At 36.4% G+C, this 23,316-nt stretch overlaps 2 non-coding genes across 2 annotated transcripts; one reads left to right on the top strand and one right to left on the bottom strand.

Moving 5' to 3' along the window:
* The first annotated feature begins 17,125 nt into the window (after positions 1-17,125).
* Positions 17,126-17,232, top strand: LOC141624325 (small nucleolar RNA R71). Its single transcript, XR_012534132.1, has one exon. It is a non-coding gene; the product is annotated as a small nucleolar RNA R71 (small nucleolar RNA).
* Positions 17,233-22,979: 5,747 nt separating this feature from the next.
* On the bottom strand, positions 22,980-23,086 carry LOC141625839 (small nucleolar RNA R71). Its single transcript, XR_012535589.1, has one exon. It is a non-coding gene; the product is annotated as a small nucleolar RNA R71 (small nucleolar RNA).
* Between the last annotated feature and the right edge of the window lie 230 nt (positions 23,087-23,316).

The following is a 23,316-nucleotide window of genomic DNA, read 5'->3' as shown; positions in this document are numbered from 1 at the left end:
CTTCCTGGGCCATCTGACAGATGATCCCATATTGTCAAGTCTCTGGATTAATCCTGCAATATCAACACTGAAGTTATGTTCGGAGATAGGTGGATAAACTTTAACCTTACCTTGATACTCATGAGCCAGGTTAACTTCTGACTGATCTGGCCTGGAATATGGAGTAGGTCTATAGTTGTTTCCTTTGTTGCTCTTCCTACTGCTCCTTTCATGATCCTTTGGTCTAGTGGGTGATCCAAGTTTATAGCTTTTATCTTCTTCCAGCCTGATGAAAGCAAGAGTCTTGGCCTGAACGTCTTCAAAGGAGTGGCAGGGATACTTAGTGAGTTCGCTGTATAAGTCACTATATGGTAGTAATCCCTGTTTGAATGCCTCCACTGCTGTTCCAACGTCACACCTGGGTATGGACACTTTCTCCTTGTTGAATCTTGCAAGAAATGTTCTGAGAGTTTCATCAGGTTTTTGTGTAACTCGGTAAAGGTCACTGGATCGTTTCTCCAACTCCCCTATACTCGCGAACTGCTAGTTGAAGCTGTTGATCAGGTTGGCAAAGGAATGGATGCTCCCAGTTGGCAGGTTGATGTACCATTGCAGAGTAGGGCCAGTTAGGGTCGTTCCAAATCCCTTACACATGCAAACTTGTCTGAATTCGCTGGGAATAGATGCAGCCAACATTTTCTGCTTGTAAAGAGCCACGTGATTCTGTGGATCCGTGGTTCCATCATAGACCCTCATGGATGGAACTGTAAACTTCTTGGGTAGGTCTACTTTTGCTATTTCGTCTATGAAGGGCGAATCAACATAGCTGTCAGAGCAGCTTCTTCCATGCTGGCAGGTACTCCAGGTATCTTATCGAATTTTTCATTGAGTTTCTTGATCTCCCGAACCACTGCCATCATGATGGCTGCTGCGGACTCATCAGACTTCTCCTTATCATCCTTTAGTTCATCATCACCATCAACATTAATGGTTTTAGGAATACTTGGGCTCCCAAAACTGGAAAAATCAATATTCTTAATAATTGATGCAAATGGGGTTCCTGGTTGGAATCTAGAGCCTGCTCCTTGGGTTTTTTCTAATTTTTGCTTTAGAGCTGACTCAGATTCTTTCAATTGCAGGATTTCTGCTTCAATTTGGGCTACTTTTTCTTTTAGGCTTTTCAACTCAGCGACTTGTTGGAGAGATGCATTCAATTGTTCTTCAATGGTGGGTTGGGCCATTTTTGTAGGATTTTTGAATTTTTGTAGGATAAGAAAAAAGGATTAAAAGAGCTAGATGCCCCACGGTGGGCGCCAATTGTTTTGTGTGGATTTTGCGCAAGGCGAAATCAGGTCAGGGTAGAGTTGTGTAAGGTTAACTAGCTCTAGGTGGTCTGTTGGTCAGGGTATAATATAAAGCTGTAAATAAAATAACGACAACAATAATGAGACAAAGAATTTTGTACATGGAAAACCCTTGAATGGGAAAAAACCACGGGCACCAAGCCAGGAGAGGATTTCACTATGTAATTTGGGAGAATTATTGTATGATAATAACAGTGCTTATAGTTCTCTATGTATTGCGTATGTAAATGTGTGCTTCTTCTTGTGTGAGAACGAGATGAGTCCAACATCTTCAAAGTGCTCCTTATATAATCTTCAATCTTGAACGGCTGCTTGATATGGTAATGAATGCGGATTATTCTTCATTATTGCCTGTAATAATTGCTAATTATTCCTCCCTTAATTACTGCATTTACTGCGAGATCTTCTCACTTAATGCTGCGTATATAATTCCTTTATAATACGCGTATATGGTCTAATATCGTCCTGATATTTTGACCGTTGTCCTCTCCATGGCCTGGCGCCTATCTTCATGTGTCCTGATAGCTTGACACCCTGACGGCCTGACAATCAGGTTCAGATGAGATACTGATCAGGAAGGTCTGCGGATTTCCAGGCCTAACAGTATGGTAGAACATGGATGAATGATGGTTGCATGGTTTCAAGGGTCACCTTGGAATAAACGGTAGCCAAGGAGTTATCACACCACAAGGTACTCTTGACTAGGCCTTAATCCATGGGTCAAAGTGAAGGAAATGTAGATCTATATACATAAACATACTCATATATGTTTTAAAATTAATTTGTCATAAATTAGTAAAGGTCTTATGCATGCAAACTAATAAACAATATAAGGAAGAAAAATAATTTTCTCACCATAAAATCGGATTTATGGGCACAAGTGAGTTCACCTACTCACTTGTTCTTGAGCTCTCCAAATGGAAGAACAAGGACTCAAATGTAGAATCCCTCCCAAAAGCATATACCCAAGGAATACATCTTAATAAACCAATACTATTTAGATCTAGTAATAATATTAGTTTTACCATAAAAATGACACAAAATAAATTGTATTTTGGCTCTTGAAAATTTCGGTCAAGAGGTGATGTTTTTGTGAGATTTTATTTCTCTAGAATTATCATAAATTGTAGAGAGTTTTTGGAGGATTTTCTTACACTAGAAAATGTTGTGTATGAATTGTGAATGAATAATATCAAAAAGAAAAACTCTTCTTCTTTCCTTAGGGTGGCCGAAATTATGGCCTTGGGTAGCATGCCCAATGCCTTTAGTTTATGCTCTTCTCAAAAGCTTAGGCTTGCAAGGCTAGAGATTAGGCTTTAATAATTATGTTTCCTCATATTAAAATAATCAACATAATTATTTCACTAAATCTCCTTCTAATTTTCGGTACATACAAGATAAAATGGAAGGTCCATTTTATTTTGTCATTTGTCAATTGTGACATATGTGATATGTAACTTGACATGTGAATTTGTAATGTATTTTTAACATATTAAAAATCAACATACTCATGAAATATGTCATTTACAAAATTGACTAGTAATTCGTAATTACTTGTACCAAAAATGTTTCCAAATTATAAACTACAACATTCTGTATTTATAATAACTTATTCATCCCGTTTCAATTGTTTCTGTAAAAAATAATTTCATCCAAGTAATAAAATAGTTCGATTACTTAGACCGTGTCTTATTTAATCATATTTATAATAAGATACGTAAATTATACTCACAAAATCATCCGTCAATTTTAAGCAATTTAATTAACTCGTATCGGTATACGATCAATTAAATAATCAATTAAGAGTATTTCCCTATAGGTATGACCTAAGGGGATCAACTGATCACCACCGTCGCACGACAGTAATTTCAAACTCTAGTCAGCCAATCATTACCGATATGTGTGGACCAGTTGACTGTAAAATATTACATCCCATATGTATTCTTAAAATGAGATTTAATAATGATATTTAAATCATGTGATCGCACTATTGTTGAGGACACATTTCCCAACAATCTCCCACTTGTCCTTGACAAGTGTGCGTCACCAATTCTCTTGTCCTATTACTATCTCCCACTCAATGCAAGGTGTCTTTCAGGTCGTACTTGCAAGTGATCATATCGAGAGTGGTTTCCTCGATCTGGAGAATAACTGTTTGACCGGATTTATCCACTGTGGATACCTTCCGAGCGTGGCCACGCATTTCCAGTTCATTACTCCTCGAGTGGCCCTGAGATATTGTTTTAACCCTGACAAGGGGATGGACAATTCCTATCGCACTTATTCCCTTCGACTAGCCACAGCCATCATAACCCAAAATATGCCCATTTGACCCCATTTACGAAGGTCGTAGTAACACAAATCAAAGTTAATCTGAAACTGTGCCATCTTAGGTGAATAGTCTTTAGTCAAAAGAATCGACTCATTAGAATACCATAGTAGCTCTCGCCACGACCAGGCTATATAAATTGCCAGAACTCTATAAGCGGTCATAAGGCCCGACAAGGTGTTCCTAACAATCTGCCTATGTGATCGACTAGTCATCTCACATGACTGTATGGCACTTGAACTTGCCATCAATCGCATCACACTCTAGTCACTTCGAGACGTCACCTCATACAAATGACTATGGGCGAATACAATGCTAATCCGTGTTCACTTTAACGGGGTTCAATTGTCTCTACAACCCGTTTGGATGTAACAAAGTATAATAAAAGAGTTTTAAAGTAAAACTCGAACGACAAATGTGATTATCACATATGAATAGTCAATGCCTGATTACTATTTCATATTCCATAATCTAATTTGATCTTGTACGTAGTTGTTCATTTCAATTCAATTGAAATGACATGACTCATCATGTTTAGCCTTTGAGAAGGCTTTGGTTAGTAGGTTTTATCAACTTCTTGTACCTTACTCAACCTTACTACATACTCGTTTTCCTTTGTAATGTATACATTTGCATTACAAAACTTTCTGAGTACGTGTCGAGATCCAATCAAGACATAGGCCCTCTAGCCTAAGAATAGCTCCCACTGTTTTCACAGTGTGCAGGACTCATCTTTCTTGCACATCTCATGATCGCAAGTGTACTCAATTTCCGTTATAAATATCTCTCATTGTTCTTTATTGCCTAGAATGATTCTAGAAAATCTACTTCTTAATTAACATTGCCACAATGGTATCTTAACCATCCTAATGTGTTTTGATTATGGTTTTGTCGGAAACCATGCGCAATCTCAATTGTCAATTGTCACTTGTGTAACACCCTTACACAATATTGCATCATAAACACTTTGCTTTACTTCCTTAATGCTTCTGCAAGCACTTAAGGGTAATCTTTATAGCTGACTTGGTAAAGATTACTTAAATTCGATTTTTGAAAACAATTCATCATACTCAAAGCATATGAAGTGTTATACATCATTTCTTTTTAATTAATTCGGCAGCGGAAGCAAATAAAATCAATCAAATATGTTCAATTTAATTGAACTAGTCATGAATCTTATCAACATAAGACTCCTTACTGGCGCTAATATCATGTGGATTTATCTTCATAAATCCAGATATTCAAGATGTATTATAATACTCCAAAAGTCTTAAATCATTCGCAATGATCAATATGTCATCCACATATAAGACTAATTTAAAACTTCCGTAACTCCCACTAAACTCCATGTATAAACACAACTTCTCGACTTATCGAGAAATGTTTTACCACATGATCAAAATGTTGATTCTAACTCATTGATGTCCTACTTAAGACCCTCTCTTAAGTTTCACATTATCTTAGGATTGCAAGAATCTACTAAACTCAAGACATGTATTGAATACATTCCTTCTATTGAAGAAGTAGGTTTTAGATTCACTTGCTGTATGCATATCCTCAAAATGAAACACAATCCCTAAGAAGATCCAAATAGACTTAATCATTTCAATTAGTGCAAAACCCTTTGCAACCAATCTTGCTTTGAAATATCTCTTTATTAGTGCAAAACCCTTTGTCACTAATCAAGCCCTTTTGTTTCGGATTTTCATGGCTCTAAGCCTTGTATTGAGTTGTGACTTAAACACTCTTATGTAAGTCATATGTTCATTACTTTATAGAAGTAATCAACTTGAATCAAATAATTTCTTTTGTAAGTTATAAGCTCTTTACTTTCTTAAAAGTAGCATGAATTCATCATTTTTAACAAGTGACGAATTTAACCTCCTAGGTTTTGAAGAAACAATGTCTTACACAAAATGTCTCATGTAGCCAAGAAAGACCAGTTTCTTGCGACATAACATTCTCTGTGGCTTTCTTTGTGTCTTCTTTGTGGCTCTTGAATAATTTCTCCCACTCTGTCTTCTAGAAATAAACTTGTATTTTAGAAAGACAGCTTCACGAGCCACAAACCCGGTGTACTCGTGATAAATGAAGGGAAAAATGAGCATTTGTTTCTTGTGAAAACTTACAAACATGGCATCCTACCATTTCATATCTCATATGATTCGATTTAGTGGAAAAATAATTTAGACAAAAATGATAAAATCCCCAAAAGGATCAAGTAACTCAAAGTAACTTGATTGAAGTCCAAACTTTATCGAATAGCGTTTGAATTCTTATCCAACCACACATTGTCCTATAATGTGTGTTAAGAGAGATTAACTTGTGATATTAAATCACCTTTCAATTGGCTTATATCAAAGTCTTCACTTTGATAATCCCATCACGACTAAATCGTGATTCTTTGAATACTTTGAACTTCTTCAAGGATTTTTCTATTTACTTTATTAAGTGAACATATTAGTGTCAACTTAAATCGTTGGTAAAAGAAAATGATCAACCTATTTTGGATCAATGATTTACAATCTCGATCTCCTTTTCAACCAAAAAGCACGAGACATCTTGCTTTGAATACAAGTTACGCATATACCATTAACAATCTAGTGGTTTCAAGAGTACTCGATAACTCTTTACGTTCATCATTCCAAAATTTAAGGTTTAATCTTGGGTTACCAATTTGAATCTTACATCATCTACATGATATATCATTCTAGTTTGTTTTAGAATATAATCACCTTGATAATGGGCTAGCCATACATCAAATCGTGGTGTATAGGGTCACAAAAGTGAAAACCCTTTTTGTATCTTAACAAGTTTATATTCTTATTTAGAGTTTATGCACTTAATAGTCACAATTAAGTACAACGTTAAATCCAAAAACTAGATTGAGTACACAATTACTCTATCTCTCGACATTATTGTTGCTAGTCGTCATATTCTAATCATCTTATGTGTCGAATACAAAGATGAAAGCCTCCACTGGTTTCTAATATTGACGAAGTGGTACTAGCAAAATTTATGTTTAATCAAATAAACATTTAAAGAATAAGGTCCCATTAGATGTCCCACAACTAACTTGTTGATTCTTCAATAATTTGGGGTAGTTTCCTTTCTTGTGTCCAACATTTAAGACAATGGAAACTTTATTGGTTGGGATTGATAGGTTTAGTATCGTCATTTCTCAATAACTTTACTTTTAACATTACCTTGTATCAATTCCATTATTATCTTTACTTCTTGAACCTCGTCCTCATCTTGACGGTTTAAGAGAATGCTCCCACTCATTTCAATGAGTCTCTGCTTTGAGAAGCAAGATTGAATTCATGAAGATTACTCTTCATTTGTTCGTTTTAGTCTTAAAACTTTCATTGAAGTGGTTGCGATATTTTGGTCAATTTTGATTTCCAACAAATCTAGTTACCAAAATTAGAAACAATTCATTGTAAGTAGATGTGTTAGTCAAGAATCAAAAACCTGTTTGATAATGAATAACTTTAATCTATACACTTTTCAAGAGATCCTTAGCAATGGTTCATTTGAGGTTTTAGAAGAAAATTCAAATTTTGTCTTTAGTTACGATGTTTTAATGGAGATTTGAATCAAAAATCGAAATTATATCATATATGAATTGTGGTAAAGAAATAGAACAATATGATATGGAATAGTGGAAAACATAGCATTTATCGTTTTAATAATACTTGTAAATAACAAGTAAAGCATTTACATAGTGACCTCTACCCAACTATGATAAATGATTCCAAGATCCAAATTCATATTGACTTGGGGCACGGTGTGCCGAAATACCCCTTATCAATATAACTCGGTGGATTAACTCTTTAATCGATTCTACTTTTAGAACTCTTGGTTGATAAAATTACATTAATATTTTATCTCTAGCCCGAAACACATCCGGAAATACGTCGTGAATACTTTCGTTGAGTTCAACCCAAATTTCGAATAAATGTGTCCGTGATCCAAACCCATGTCAACTTAGGGCACGGTGTGCCGAAATACCCTTTATTAACACAAATTCGGTGGATAGACATTTATCACCCCACTTCACCAACGTAACAAGGTTTGTCTTACGGTAAAGCAGTTTCGCTCAACTCCCTTAAAACCGGTACTTCATGGGTTTCTAATTTTTGGTAAGGCTATGTCTCAATTGTTTATTTTAGCGAGAGGTCATGTCAATTTATTATCTATCACGTTTTAAGTGAACTAAAGCGGTGAACTACGATAATTGTAAGACACGGTCGATAAACTCGATTAAAATGACAATGCATGTTTTAGTTATGGCGATTTAGCGATGCATGTGACATAAAATAAAAAGCAAGCATAAAATAAATCCTAGTATGGCATTTCCTAAAATAGAAAAACTATTTAACTATTACATATTCGGAAACCAACTCCATTGGTCTCTTGAACTTCGGTTGTGGCACGCATCTAGAGGTAACACCGTCTTTATGTATCGCCATCTTGAAGAAATCCGTCTTTGGGAACTCCGAAATGAATAAAATTACATAATAAATTACATAATTTCCTATTATACATTTGTAACTATAATAAAATAAATCTATTAAATTACAAGACGGTGATACGAGATCACAATAAAAATTACAACCGAATCGATATTCCCATACATTTCGGGAAATACCAATTAAAATCTAAGGCCATACTAAGTAAAATTACATAATTCAAAATTACATAAATTAAAATTATGACAATCATAAAGAAAAATGCAGCATTATAATATGTATGAACATGCTCAATTTTATGCTAAATCGCCTTTAAATAGCCAATATCGTATATTACTCGGTTTTTACGGATTTGCGTGATTTCAACATTTTATAATCAAAAAAATACATAAACTCATATTTATGCATAAGTTAATTACCCTAACGTCTTAGGACTCAAAATTTAGTCTTCACTAATAATTTGACCATAATTAACCCATATTTACAAAATTGTTCATAAATGGACCAAAAATTACAAAAATAAGCTATAAACTTCAAATAAATCACAAAATTTCAAATAAATTCAAAATTTGAAATTTAAACTCATGAACATTCTGGAAAAATACCATGACACTCATAATGTTCAAAATCTTAGGTTAAAAATTTTGAAATTTTTCCGGAAAAACAATGTTGCGGTTTATCGATTTTTAATAAAATAATCATAAAAACATGGAAAAATTATTTTCATTAACTTTTCAATTTTAGATCTGAAAAAAGATAATAAAATGCAACATTAGACGTTTTTCCTAAGTCATAGATTATGTTTTATTAATTTTCCACTAATAGTGTCACTATTTATGCTATTTTTCTTCAAAAATCCATAAATCATGCAAAAAGACTTCTTTATAGCCAATTATTTTACACACATCTTGTAAAATTGCATGTGACAACATATTAATTTTCTATGATCAGATTCGAAATTTAACTCATATTAACCTATTTTTCACTTAAATCCGAATTTAATAATGAAAAATTCATTGTTCGAGCATAACAAGTCCAAAAATTATGAAACTTTACAGGTTATCTCAAAATAATATATGTGACAACATATCCAAAAATCAATGGAAAATTCGAAGTATAGCTAATTTTAGACCAAAAATGACATTTTTACTCATAAAATCACATTTAAATGCCATTATTGTAAATTATGAACAATAAAAATCCGTAAAATTAACCAAAAAATCCTAAAACATTTTAGGACCGGGAATATTAACATGCATGGATTAATTTCGTGATATATCACAATAACACAAATTTTACAAGTTTTATTTGTTATTCTTATAACTCGGAAAAACTTTTAACCGATTTGCATGCAAACAACGTGGCTCTTGATACCGATTGAAGGAAATGTAGATCTATATACATAAACATACTCATATATGTTTTAAAATTAATTTGTCATAAAATTAATAAAGGTTTTATGCATGCAAACTAATAAACAATATAAGGAAGAAAAATAATTTTCTCACCATAAAATCGGATTTATGGGCACAAGTGAGTTCACCTACTCACTTGTTCTTGGGCTCTCCAAATGGAAGAACAAGGACTCAAATGTAGAATTCCTCCCAAAAGCATATACCCAAGGAATACATCTTAATAAACCAATACTATTTCGATCTAGTAATAATATTAGTTTTACCATAAAAATGACACAAAATAAATTGTATTTTGGCTCTTGAAAATTTCGGTCAAGAGGTGATGTTTTTGTGAGATTTTATTTCTCTAGAATTATCATAAATTGTAGAAAGTTTTTGGAGGATTTTCTTACACTAGAAAATGTTGTGTATGAATTGTGAATGAATAATATCAAAAAGAAAAACTCTTCTTCTTTCCTTAGGGTGGCCGAAATTATGGCCTTGGGTAGCATGCCCAATGCCTTTAGTTTATGCTCTTCTCAAAAGCTTAGGCTTGCAAGGCTAGAGATTAGGCTTTAATAATTATGTTTCCTCATATTAAAATAATCAACATAATTATTTCACTAAATCTCCTTCTAATTTTCGGTACATACAAGATAAAATGGAAGGTCCATTTTATTTTGTCATTTGTCAATTGTGACATATGTGATATGTTACTTGACATGTGAATTTTTAATGTATTTTTAACATATTAAAAATCAACATACTCATGAAATATGTCATTTACAAAATTGACTAGTAATTCGTAATTACTTGTACCAAAAATGTTTCCAAATTATAAACTACAACATTCTGTATTTATAATAACTTATTCATCCCGTTTCAATTGTTTCTGTAAACAATAATTTCATCCAAGTAATAAAATAGTTCGATTACTTAGACCGTGTCTTATTTAATCATATTTACAATAAGATACGTAAATTATACTCACAAAATCATCCGTCAATTTTAAGCAATTTAATTAACTCGTATCGGTATACGATCAATTAAATAATCAATTAAGAGTATTTCCCTATAGGTATGACCTAAGGGGATCAATCGATCACCACCGTCGCACGACAGTAATGTCAAACTCTAGTCAGCCAATCATTACCGATATGTGTGGACCAGTTGACTGTAAAATATTACATCCCATATGTATTCTTAAAATGAGATTTAATAATGATATTTAAATCATGTGATCGCACTATTGTTGAGGACACATTTCCCAACACAAAGGATACTAGCATGACACATCCTAGGGTGTTTTACAAGTATTCTAACAAGCAAAGTCTTAAGAAGAAAAAGCATCTACTAGGGCCAATGTACACTTGTCAAGCTTCCCAAGTAGACGGTTTCACAAAATTTTTCTAACATGCAACTATATGTCATGATGCAACTAACATTTATACATCCTAATGCATATGTTTCTACCAACTAGTATGCCAAATAATCTAAATGTAATCCTAAATTCACATTGTTTTTACCGCATCAATCAAAATAAAGCCACATAGTCATTAACATAAAGAGGAAAAAGAAGATTGGAAAGATCATACCACGCGGTCTTCAATATCCTCATGTCTCGGGTGTGGCGTAGTCAATCAATGTGAACAAGGATGAACAAACACAATATATACAAAACAATATATACAAGACTACACTAAAAAGGAAATGAACATGTTTTTGATTTTTTCAATTTTTCAATTTTTTTGGATTTTTGGAAATTTTTGATTTTTTTTTTTTGGATTTTTGAATAAAAGTCAAGTTAGAATTTCCCATCCCCACACTAGTATGGGCATTGTCCTCAATGGCCAATACGATAGGAAATTATGTAAGCATGATACATGATTTCTAAACTAAATGCAAACTAGATTAAGCTACACTACATGATGCATGGGTTTTTGTTATGGCGGAGAGCATAATTTAAATTAGCTCCCGATGCATATGCATGGACTTCCCCAAACGAATATAGACATTATTTCTAACGTCTTGAATTTCGGGGTAGTACATGCACATGGAATGCAATGCATGAAACTACAAATTGTCATTTTGGATTTTACAAGTTGGGATCAATAAAAAGAACACCTTAATGAAGCCAAGGTGTTAGTCCTCCATGTTGCTAGGACTACCACAAACAAATGATCAAAATAAAATAAAGAAAACAAAAGAAGTAGACAAACCATAAGAGGGGTGAAAGAGTGTAGGAGCCTCCAAGGTTTGCTAATCCTCCATCATATCATTATTATCATCATCTTCCTCCATAGATGTGGAATCATCTCCACTCCCACTTTCACTTCCTTGCTCTTCCTCACTTTCTTCTTCCTCTTCTTGAGCTTCTTCTTCTTGAACCTCTTCTTGAACCTCTTCTTCTTCACCTTCTTTATCAACACTCTCATCAACAATCTCCTCTCCACCCGGTCTTCTACCACTATAGGTGCTAGGAAAGAAAACTTCCCTATCCGCCCAACTAGGCAAAGGACATGATGGATCAAGAAGTCCTTGCCTAGCTAGATGTAGGAGGAGCGGATATTGGGCCTTGTAAGAATCCACTCTATCATTGTAAGCTTGCTTATGCATTTCCCTCATGAGTAGAGTCAAGTAATCATTTCCTACCTCGACATCCTTGGGTTTGAACTCGTGATACTCAAATGGGTAGGGTGGTGTGACAATGGAGGAGGAGGGCTCGTCAATCTCGCCTCTTTGTTGTTGAATAATGTACTCGGTCTCCTCGGAGAGTGGAAGAAGGTAGTTTGGTCGGTGAACACTCAATCGGCATATCTTTGAAGGCAAAGTGAAGGATCTAGCTTCATTGGTTAACCACCCATATTTGGTGTCAAGAGAATCATGCTTGACCCACTTAAACTTGTGAATCATGGTGTCCATATCAATGAGATGGCCTCCTTTAACCGCCACATAAGTGCTTTCTTTGTTGAAATTTGAGTTAAAGTGCTTGGCCAAATGGGTAACTAGTCCTCCATTCACAATGAAAGCGGTGCCCTCTTTACCACAATCGACATTAAGCCATCGTTCAACCAAAAGTCTTAGAGCATTATATGGCTTAGTATATTCCCTTCCTATGTTCAAGGCCGACTCAAGAAGAACACAATCGAGCTTGGTAAGATGATTAGTGCCATTTCTTGCTATCAAAGTATTCCCAATGACCTTATGCCACACTCTAATGCCCGGATGGTGGATTAATAGAGCACGACAATCATGAAAGCGCACAAATTTCTTTCCGGAAATTGCCTCCTAAAGAGGAGTGGGGTCATACTTGTCGGGGATCTTTGTATATTTCGGGGTATCGCTAAGGCCTAAAATCTTACTCAATTCGCCATAAGTGATGCGCCTATCAACATTTTCAAGACGAAACTCGATGTGGGTTCTAGTCTCCACCCTTGTGACTTTCAAGGAACTCAAAAATTCCAAGGTGAGGGAGGGGTATGTCAATTCTTTCATGGTAAACAATTTACCCAATCCCATAGCCTCAAAGAAGGTTTTGGTTAGTTCAAGAACACCCAACTTTGTCAATGCATCTTCACAAATAAATTTTGTAGGCATAATGGTCTTCTTGGCAAAGAGAACAAAGTTATCCCTATGAGAGTCGGAAGTGAAAATTACCTCCGGATAGTTGGATAATTGCTCAATGACCAAAGTTGTTGATGTTGTAGCTTCCATAGGGGGACCTTATTGAACCTCCAACCTTGGCTCATGGACTACCAATGCCTTTGACAATTGTTTTGATTGAAGAGTTTGTTGCCTTTTTGAAAGTGTCTTCTTTGGGGGTGCCTTGTTACCTCCTTTAGTTCTTGCCATTCTTGATTACACCAAAGAAAGATTGAAATCTCCAATTTTTAGTTATGCCCAAATCGATTTAAGATAAAAGAATGTTGCTTTGTATCTTAAAAATCGACTCAAAGGTTGAAAATTTTGGTGTTTGAATCAATTGTTGTTGTAAAAGGAGTGTAATTTTTGTTGTGAGGAAGTTTGGATTTGATTTTGTTGAATTTGGTTGAGGAAATTTGGTTTTGTTGATGTAGAGGATGAGGGGTTTTGGGTTTTGGGTTTTGGGTAGTGTTTGAATGTAGAAGAAATGAAAATGAATGAGGGAAAAGGAAGTCAATCTTAAATTCAATATAATCAACACACTCTCAGCTCATTTTAATTTTGCGAATCGTAGCAGGGGACGAGCGGACCAAGGGCTGGGACGCTCGGATTCTTCGTGTTTTGCCTCAGGAAATGACGCCACAGGACGAGCGTCTTTCAACAAAGACGAGCGGATTTTGCAATTTGGGATGATCATCTTCCTGGACGGACGCTCGGATTCTGTTACAGGGAGATACTTCAAAAATCAACAGCAGAAAGACGAGCGCCTTCTCTGTAAGACGAGCGTCTTGGATCAGATGAGCGGATTCTCAATTGGGACGCTCGGATTCTGTGACAGACCATTTTTTTTGAATTCTGCAGCTCTGCCAGACGAGCGGATTTCATCTTAGACGCTCGAATTCCTTGACGACGAGCGGATTCCCTTTTGGCCGCTCGGATTCTTCCTTGTCCACACGGATTCAGGTCCATCCGTGGGTACTTCATAACCCGTAACATTTTCATTCTTCAATTCTCGTGTTCTTCATTGTAGGGGCACTACAAAGGCATGAATAGCCTAGGCAATTGCTATCCCCACACTAAGTCAAAGCACTACACATTAATGAAATCATAAGTCCCTCCCTCACTTCTCTCAAAATGATGAATATCTTTTTTTTGTTTTTTTTTTTGAAATTGTCATCTCATTAATAATCAACTAAGCGTAGGTTACAATGAAGATAACAAATAGACAAAGGAAAATCAAGATTGCTAACGTAAAAAATACATTCAAAATAACTATCTAAATATCGTAATGGCTGCCGCTCCAAAATCATAAATTTCTTGAATCTATGAATAATCGATGTCTTTGCATCCTTCTTGATGGAGGGAAACAGTGTAGCCGTCTTGATGTATTCATCCACGAAACAAATCTGATAATCTCCCCGTCGATTAAAACTTATTATATTGATAACAATCCCACGAAAAAATGGAAAAACCCCGAAAGAAGAGACGGAACAACAGATCTCACCAAAAGGGAGACTATTATTGAAAATAAGATAGATCTGCATAATATTAGTTGTTTAAGAAAGCTTTTGTGGGGCTTACCATCGATGGATGATCGATGGAAGCCCCCGAATAATAATGGAGGCTAGGTTTTTAGAGAGGGTTTTTTTAGAGAGAGAGAGGGAGTACGAAGGATTATAAAATGATGAATATCTTGATTAATGCACAAAAATATAAGTCCAAAAATGACAAAAATGCAATGTAATAATTTGAAATGCAAGTTAGGGAGTTAGAATATTTACAAATGGTGGTTTAGGGAGGACTCCACCAAACTCTCATCCAATGTGAGATGTCAAGGGGGCATGTTCAAGGTGTTGTTGATGTAACTCAACACCTTGAAAAAGTAGTCGAAAGCTTGTTCATTGTCATGATAAAGGTCCTCAATAGAGTTTTGCATTTGTTGTTTCTCCGTGATGGTCTTGGTTCATAGCATTACCAATGTAGGGATTGAATATCCCTTCGAACTCATCATCCCAAAGACCGCAAACTTCGTCTACTTGATCATTAAAAATTTCTTGAGTTGATAGGGACAACTCTCCTTCTTTCTTGTTTTGGCCAATGAGGCCATCCTCTTCACTTGTCATGGGTAAGTTTTTCAAGCTCTCTTTGTTGCTATTTCTTTGCTCTTTTGATGGGGCATCATCAACTTTCTTTTTCCATTGGAATTCCGACTTCTTTCTATCATCCTTCCGGCTATAGTGATCAACCATAAAGCATGGTTCATGCAAACGGGGAGCTCTCATGGTCTTGTCAAGATTGAAAGTTATGGTCTCATCTCCCACTTCTAGAGTAAGCTCTCCGTGCTTCACATCTATCACCGCACCCGCGGTGTGCAAGAAAGGTCTACCTAGGATAATCGAAATATTGGAGTCCTCTTCCATGTCAACAATGACAAAGTCCACCGGGATGAAGAATTTGCCGATTCTTACGGGAACATCTTTCCATATCCCTAACGGTGTCTTCGTCGATCTATCGACCATTTGGAGTGTGATGTTGGTACATTTAAGCTCTCCCATCCCTAGCCTTTTACTAACCGAATACGGCATAACACTCACGCTTGCTCCTAGATCACACAAAGCCTTGTTTATCGTGGTGTCGCCAATGGTACACGGTATTGAGAAGCTTCCCGGGTCTTTAAGTTTCGGAGGTGAACTCCCTTGAAGGATTGCACTCCTCACCTTAGTGAAGGCGATAGTTTCAAGCTTCCGGATCGACTTCTTTTTCGTAAGGATGTCCTTCATGTACATTGCTTAGGCCGGCACGTGATTGATTAATTCCGTAAAAGGAATCGAGACTTCCAAATTCTTCACAATTTCCATGAATTTTCCAAGTTGGTCATCAAATTTAGGCTTAGCTTGACGACTTGGGAATGGAAGTCTAATCACAATGGGCTCCTTCTCCTTGGCCTTTTCTTTGAAACTTCTTCTTTTGTTGGTTCATCTTCCTTAGAGTTTTGCACAACTTCTTCTTTGTCACTAACTTCCACAACTTCATCCTCAACTTTCTTCTTTGGTCCTTCATATCTCGTACCACTCCTCAAGTGAATGACACTAACCATTTCATGTCTTGGGGGATTACCTTGAGGTGGTAATTGCCCCTTTTGTCTTTGAGAGTTTGAAGATGCTAGTTGGGTCAATTGAGTTTCCAACATTTTGTGTGGGCTAGGATGTTGTTGATGGTGATGTCCTTTTCTTGGCTATCCTTTTGCATTTGAGTGAAAAATTCTTGTTGATTCTTTTGCATTTGGAGGACCGCTTTTTGAACATCAAAACCTTGGTCATTTTGTTGATTGTATGGAGTTTGATTTTGGTAACCTTGATTTTGGTTGAAAAAGGGTCTTTGATTTTGGTTTCTCATGGGAGGTGGGGTGTATGTTTGTTGAGGGTTTTGAACATTTTGGCTTTTGTATGAGAGATTTGGGTGGAATTTGGTGTTTTCATTGTAATAATTGGAATAAGGGGTACCACTCTTGTATGCTTGAAAAGCATTCACTTGTTCATTTGTTCCCCTACATTTACTTTGGTCATGTCCCAAAGTTCCACAATTCTCACATATCCCACTTGGGATTGATGAAGATGCTACCATGGCATTAACATGATGCTTTGCTGATTTTGAGGCTTCTTCAAGTTTAGCCATAGCCTTCTCAAACTTTAGGTTGATGGTATCAATATGGGCACTAAGTTGAGCACCCAATTGAGTAATAGAGTCCACTTCATGTTTCCTCCTCTAGTAGCCTTGCGAGGTCTACTATATTGTGAATTATGGACCACCATTTCCTCTATCTTGTTCCAAGTTTGATTATCGTCAACTTCGGTGAACATACCATTTGATCCCATGTTGAGAATGTTTCTTGAGTCTTCATAAAGACCATTCCAAAATTGTTGTACCAAGAACCACTCGCTAAGTCCATGATGAGGACATGAGTGACAAATTCCTTTGAACCGCTCCCAAGCTTCATACAAAGATTCTTCATCCTTTTGCTTAAAACCCGTAATTTGAGCTCTTAGCATGTTAGTCTTTTCCGGAGGGTAGAATTTTTTGTAGAAAGCTAGAGCCAACTTCTTCCAAGAGTCAATTCCAAGATTAGCCTTATCAAGGCTTTTCAACCATTGTTTTGCGGTGCCGATTAGAGAAAAAGGAAATAAGACCCATCGAATTTGGTCTTGAGTCACACCAGTTTGTGAAATCGCATCACAATAGTCACAAAAAGTTTCCATGTGGGAGTGAGGGTCTTCACTAGGCATTCCCCCAAATTGGTTTCTTTCGACTAATTGGATAAATGCGGATTTAGCAATGAAATTTACGGTTAAGTGTTGTGGTGTGGAAGTACCATTGAGTAGGTTCTCCTCGGTTGGTACGGAATGTGATGAAAATTTAGGCATTGTGGGTTGATTTTGTGTTGGATTTTGTGTTGGGTTCTCCTCACCTTCTCTTGCAAAAGGTTTGATGAACTCAATAGTATTTGGTTGAATATCTACAACCTCACCAATACCTTTCAAAGTACCTCTAGCAAGTCTTCTATTGGTTGTCAAAGTCCTTTCAATTTCGTGATCAATGGGTAACAAGTTACCTTGTGATTTTCTAGACATGCAAAATATCAAACAACTCGAAAAGAATTAGAACAAACCTTGAGGAGTTTTACTTCCCCAAGGCAAAGAAAGACACAACTAATAACAATCTAAGAAAATCAATCAAGTTAACACCGTCCCCGGCAAAGATTTAGAAGTCTTTTATTTTTTTCTTATGATGACCCGGTCGAGCGAAATTTCTTTCGTTTCCATCATCACCAACCGAAACTACTCCCAAACGTTCTACGAAAAAAAGAAAAAGAAAAATATGGCGATATGTATAATGGAACCACCTACTTGTTTTATTAGGCGTAGAAGAGATCGGAGCAAGAGAGAAGGCCTAGACGATGTTTTTCTTCCTGGGCTGCAGTAAGTAGATCGAGAGGTCGTTCCGCCCCCTTGGAGCTTAATTTTCGGTTACTTGTCGTTAGGAGCACCTAGACCAAAACAATATTTATAACATCACAAACAACTCTACTATTAGTAAAGAGGCAAGTAAAGGTCGGATCCCAAGGGACGGGTATTGATGTAGGATTTTCGATTGGAAGTAGCGATGTCTAGGGGTGTCACGATTTGGGTTGAGATAAGAAGATCACTAAAATAAATAGCAATAAAAGTAAACAAGGAAGATGATTAGAATTAGATGTAAACAATTGATTAAAAGCACTATGGTGTCATGGGATCATAGGGGATTCATGAGAATTGACCATACCAACATATTCTCAAATTATAAGCAAGCAATTATTGTTTTGATAGATTGAGTTGGTTTATATCTTACAATCCTAGGAAGGTTTGGGTCCCGGAGCCGAATCGATTAGATTGTACAACACGTACAAGTCGACTTAATCCTCCCTACTCAACTATATGCATGGTCTAATAAGACTTGAGTTGGTTTATGTCTTACAAGTCTCATTGAAAAGGTAAGTGATGGGTAAAAAATGCAAGGATTCATAGGCTCGCATTTCATCAAACATAACATGTGCATAAGTTGAGATCACAACAAGCAAGCAAATAAATTATGAAAACATATTAAATTAAGCACGAATCATCCCCCATGTTGGTTTCCCCTAATTACCCATTAACCCTAGCTAAGGAAACTACTCACTCATTATCAAGTTTAACATGTTAACAAGGTTGTCAATCATATTAACCAAGCAAAACATGATAAATAAATGAAGATGATCAACAATAATTAAAAAGGGATTAAGAGAATTATACCTACTAATGATTCCAAAATAAAGCAAAGAATAATAGAAGTACTTGATGAATGATTGGAAGGTTGTCAATCTCCCAATAATAACCCAAATAATCTTCAATTACCCAAAATAAAAGATGAACAAAAGAGAAATTAAGGAAATGAGATTTGTATTAATATTTGATTAGAAGTTGATTACAAGATTAAGAAGAGATTAGAATGATATAAACTACACTAAGGATTGATAAGAAGAACATAATTAATCTAATTAGACTAATGGGGTATTTATAGTGGAGATTAGGTACACAAATTAGGGTTTACTAAGGGTTTAAATGACGATTAAGTCCTTGAGGAATCGCTCCTCTCAGAAAAGATGCGAGTCTCCTTTTTGCCGGTCTTCCAAAAATATGCGCATCTTTAATGGAAGGGAGAAGAGGACGTACGGGCCTGTAAGAGAATCCAGGCGTCCAAGAGTCGGGATGAGCGGATTCTGGGTTGTGGTTGGACGGGCGTCCCTATGGCAAAGACGCTCGGATCTCTGCTGTCCTGGACGAGCGTCTTTATGGTTGGACGAGCGGATTTGGTTCCAGCTTCCCTTTTCTTCTTTTCTTCCTCTCTTCTTTCGATAATCCTCCGGGATTTAGTCGAGGATGCAAGGATTTCTTCATCATTGCCCATCTACTATAATATGTACAAAGGCCTTCTAGTCTTGTCTTCTCTTCGATGGTTGGTCATTAGATTCGATCAATTTAGCTCTATTTTGCCATGAAAATGCAAGGTTTGCACTCCTCTCCTACCAAGGAAACAAAACCTCAAAGAATATGCAAAACAAAGGATTAAAGATAGTAAATGACCCAAATATGCACTAAAACGCATTGGAACGAGGCTAATTCGGGGACTAAATATGCTCAAATGATGGTCACATCCTCTTTTATGGTTACCACAATGTCCATCATGTATTTCTTGAAGTACTTGTTTGGCTTCGTCAGGCTCCAAGCATCTCAGGTATGGTCCAGCCTGCGATCTCTTGAATAAAGTGTTAAGTGTTATTGATAATAGCATAGGTTGAAGCTCTGATTTTAAAAGCCCTTGCTTCGTGTCTTCCCTGAGGTAGTATTCCTCGGAGAAACCAATCATAGTAGGGTTTGGTCCAAGAATTACTATCCTGATTGACAGGGTTGACTTGTTCAGCCTTGCTGATAGCCAGTTCTAATAAATGAACAATTGGTATTTTATCGAAAACTGCGGGGGAAAAATTTGAACCTAGGCTGACCAAAACATTAGCCTGCGTGTTCAGGTCTCTTGATATTTGATCTAAATCAAATAAAGCAAATTTAGCGGTAAGGTTTTTTGCATATTCTAAATACGAAATCATTTTTGCATCCTTGGCCGTATAAATTCCCTTTATTTGATTAGCAATTAAAAGTGAATACGTTTTTACCTTTAGGTTTTGAACATCGAGGTCTAGACATAACTTTAAGCCTGCTATCAGAGCTTCTGATGTGACCATTATTTGAGCATATATAGTCCCCGAATTAGCCTTGTTCCCATGCTTTTTAGTGCATATTTGGGTCATTTATTATCTTTAGTCCTTTGTTTTGCATATTCTTTGAGGTTTTGATCCCTTGGTAGGAAAGGACTGCAAACCTTGCATTTTCATGGCAAAATGGACCAAATTTATTGAATTCAATGACCAAGCATCAAAGAGAAGATAAGACTAGAAGGCCTTTGTACATATTGTAGTAGTTGGGCAATGATGAGAAAAGATCCTTGCATCTCCGATGAAATCCCCAAGGATTGTATGAAGAAGAAAGAAGAAAAGAAGAAGGGAAGAAGTTGATCAAGAATCCGAGCGGATTGCCCACTGGACGCCCGTCCAAGACAAGGAATCCGAGCGTCTTCCTCAGAGGGACGCTCGTCCAAAACCGCCGCAATCCGCCCGTCCAGCCCAAGAATCCGCTCGTCCAAAAGCCAGACAATCCGCTCGTCCTGTGCCCTGGACGCTCGGATTGTGTTAGAGCTATTTTGTTTTCTTCTTGTTTTATGAAGGATGCGCATACCTCGGAAAGACTAGCAAAAAGGAGACTCGCATATTTTTCTGAGAGGAGCGATTCCTCAAGGACTTAATCGTCATTTAAGCCCTTAGTAAACCCTAATTTGTGTACCTAATCCCCACTATAAATACCCCATTAGTCTAATTAGATAATCATGTTCTTCTTATCAATCTCTAGTGTAGTTTATATCAATCTAATCTCTCTTTAATCTTGTAATCAACTTTTAATCAAGTCTTAATACAAATCTCATTTCCTTAATCTCTCTTGTTCATTTTTCATTTTGGGTAATTGAAGATTATTTGAGTTATTATTGGGAGATTGACAACCTTCCAATCAATCATCAAGTACTTCTATTATTCTTTGCTTTATTATTGGAATCATTAGTAGGTATAACCATCTTAATCCCTTTTTAATTATTGTTAATCATCCTCATTTATTCATCATGTTTTACTTTGTTGGTATGATTGACAACCTTGCTAGCATGTTCAACATGATAATGAGTGAGTAGTTTCCTTAGCTAGGGTTAATGGGTAATTAGGGGAAACCAACATGGGGGATGATTCATGCTTAATTTAATATGTTTTCATAGTTTATTTGCTTACTTGTTGTGATCTCAACTTATGCACATGTTATGTTTGATGAAATGCGAGCCTATGAATCCTTGCATTTTTTACCCATCACCTATCTTTTCAATGAGACTTGTAAGACATAAACCAACTCGAGTCTCATTAGACCATGCATATAGTTGAGTAGGGAAGATTAAGTCGACTTGTAGATGTTGTACAATCTAATCGATTCGGCTCCGGGACCCAAACTTTCCTAGGATCGTAAGATATAAACCAACTCAATCCATCACAACAATAATTGCTTGCTTATAATTTGAGAATATGTTTGTATGATCAATTCCCATGAATCCTCTATGACCCCATGACACCCTAGTGCCTTTTATCAATTGTTTACATCCCTTTTTAATCATCTTGCTTGTTTACTTTCATTGCTATTTAGTTTAGTGATCTTCTATTCCAACCCCAAATTGTGACACTCCTAGACACCGCTAGTTACAATTGAAGATCTCACTTCAATACCCGTCCCTTGGGATCCGACCATTACTTGCCTCTTTACTAATAGTAGAGTTGTTTGTGGAGTTATAAATATTGTTTTGGTCTAGGTGCTCCTAACGACAAGTACCGAAAACTAAACCGCGCAAGAGGGCCCTTGCCAAAAATGGCGCCGTTGTCGGGGACAGTGTTAACTTGATTTAGATTTTCTTAGATTGTTATTAGTTGTGTCTTTCTTTGCCTTGGGGAAGTAAAACTCCTTAGGATTTGTTCTAATTATTTTCGAGTTGTTTGATATTTTGCATGTCTAGAAGATCACAAGGTAACTTGTTACCCGTTGATCACGAAATTGAAAGGACTTTGACAAACAATAGAAGACTTGCTAGAGGAATTTTGAGAGGTATTGGTGAGGTTGTAGATATTCAACCAAACACTATTGAGTTCGTCAACCCTTTTGCAAGAGAAGGTGAGGAGAATCCAACACAAAATCCAACACAAAATCAACCCACAATGCCTAAATTTTCATCACATTCCGTACCAACCGAGGAGAACGTACCCAATGGTACTCCCACACCACAACACTTAACCGGAAATTTCATTGCCAAATCCGCATTTATCCAATTAGTCGAAAGAAGCCAATTTGGGGGGATGCCTAGTGAAGACCCTCACTCTCACATGGAGACTTTTTGTGACTATTGTGATGCGATTTCTCAAACCGGTGTAACTCAAGACCAAATTCGATGGGTCTTATTTCCTTTTTCTCTAATTGGCACCGCAAAACAATGGTTGAAAGGCCTTGATAAGGCTACTCTCGGAATTGACTCTTGGAAGAAATTGGCTCTAGCTTTTTACAAAAAGTTCTACCCACCGGAAAAGACTAACATGCTAAGAGCTCAAATCACGGGCTTTAAGCAAAGAGATGAAGAATCTTTGTATGAAGCTTGGGAGCGATTCAAGGGAATTTGTCGCTCATGTCCTCATCATGGACTTAGCGAGTGGTTCTTGGTACAACAATTTTGGAATGGTCTTTATGAAGACTCAAGAAACATTCTAAACATGGGATCAAATGGTATGTTCACCGAAGTTGACGATAATCAAACTTGGAACAAGATTGTGGAAATCGCGGTCCATAATTCACAATATAGTAGACCTCGCAAGGCTACTAGAGGAGGAAAGCATAAATTGGACTCTATTACTCAATTGGGTGCTCAACTTAGTG

Source organism: Silene latifolia, chromosome X, assembly GCF_048544455.1.
Source record: "Silene latifolia isolate original U9 population chromosome X, ASM4854445v1, whole genome shotgun sequence".
Taxonomy (NCBI): Eukaryota; Viridiplantae; Streptophyta; class Magnoliopsida; order Caryophyllales; family Caryophyllaceae; genus Silene; species Silene latifolia.
This window is presented reverse-complemented; position numbering and strand designations above follow the sequence as displayed.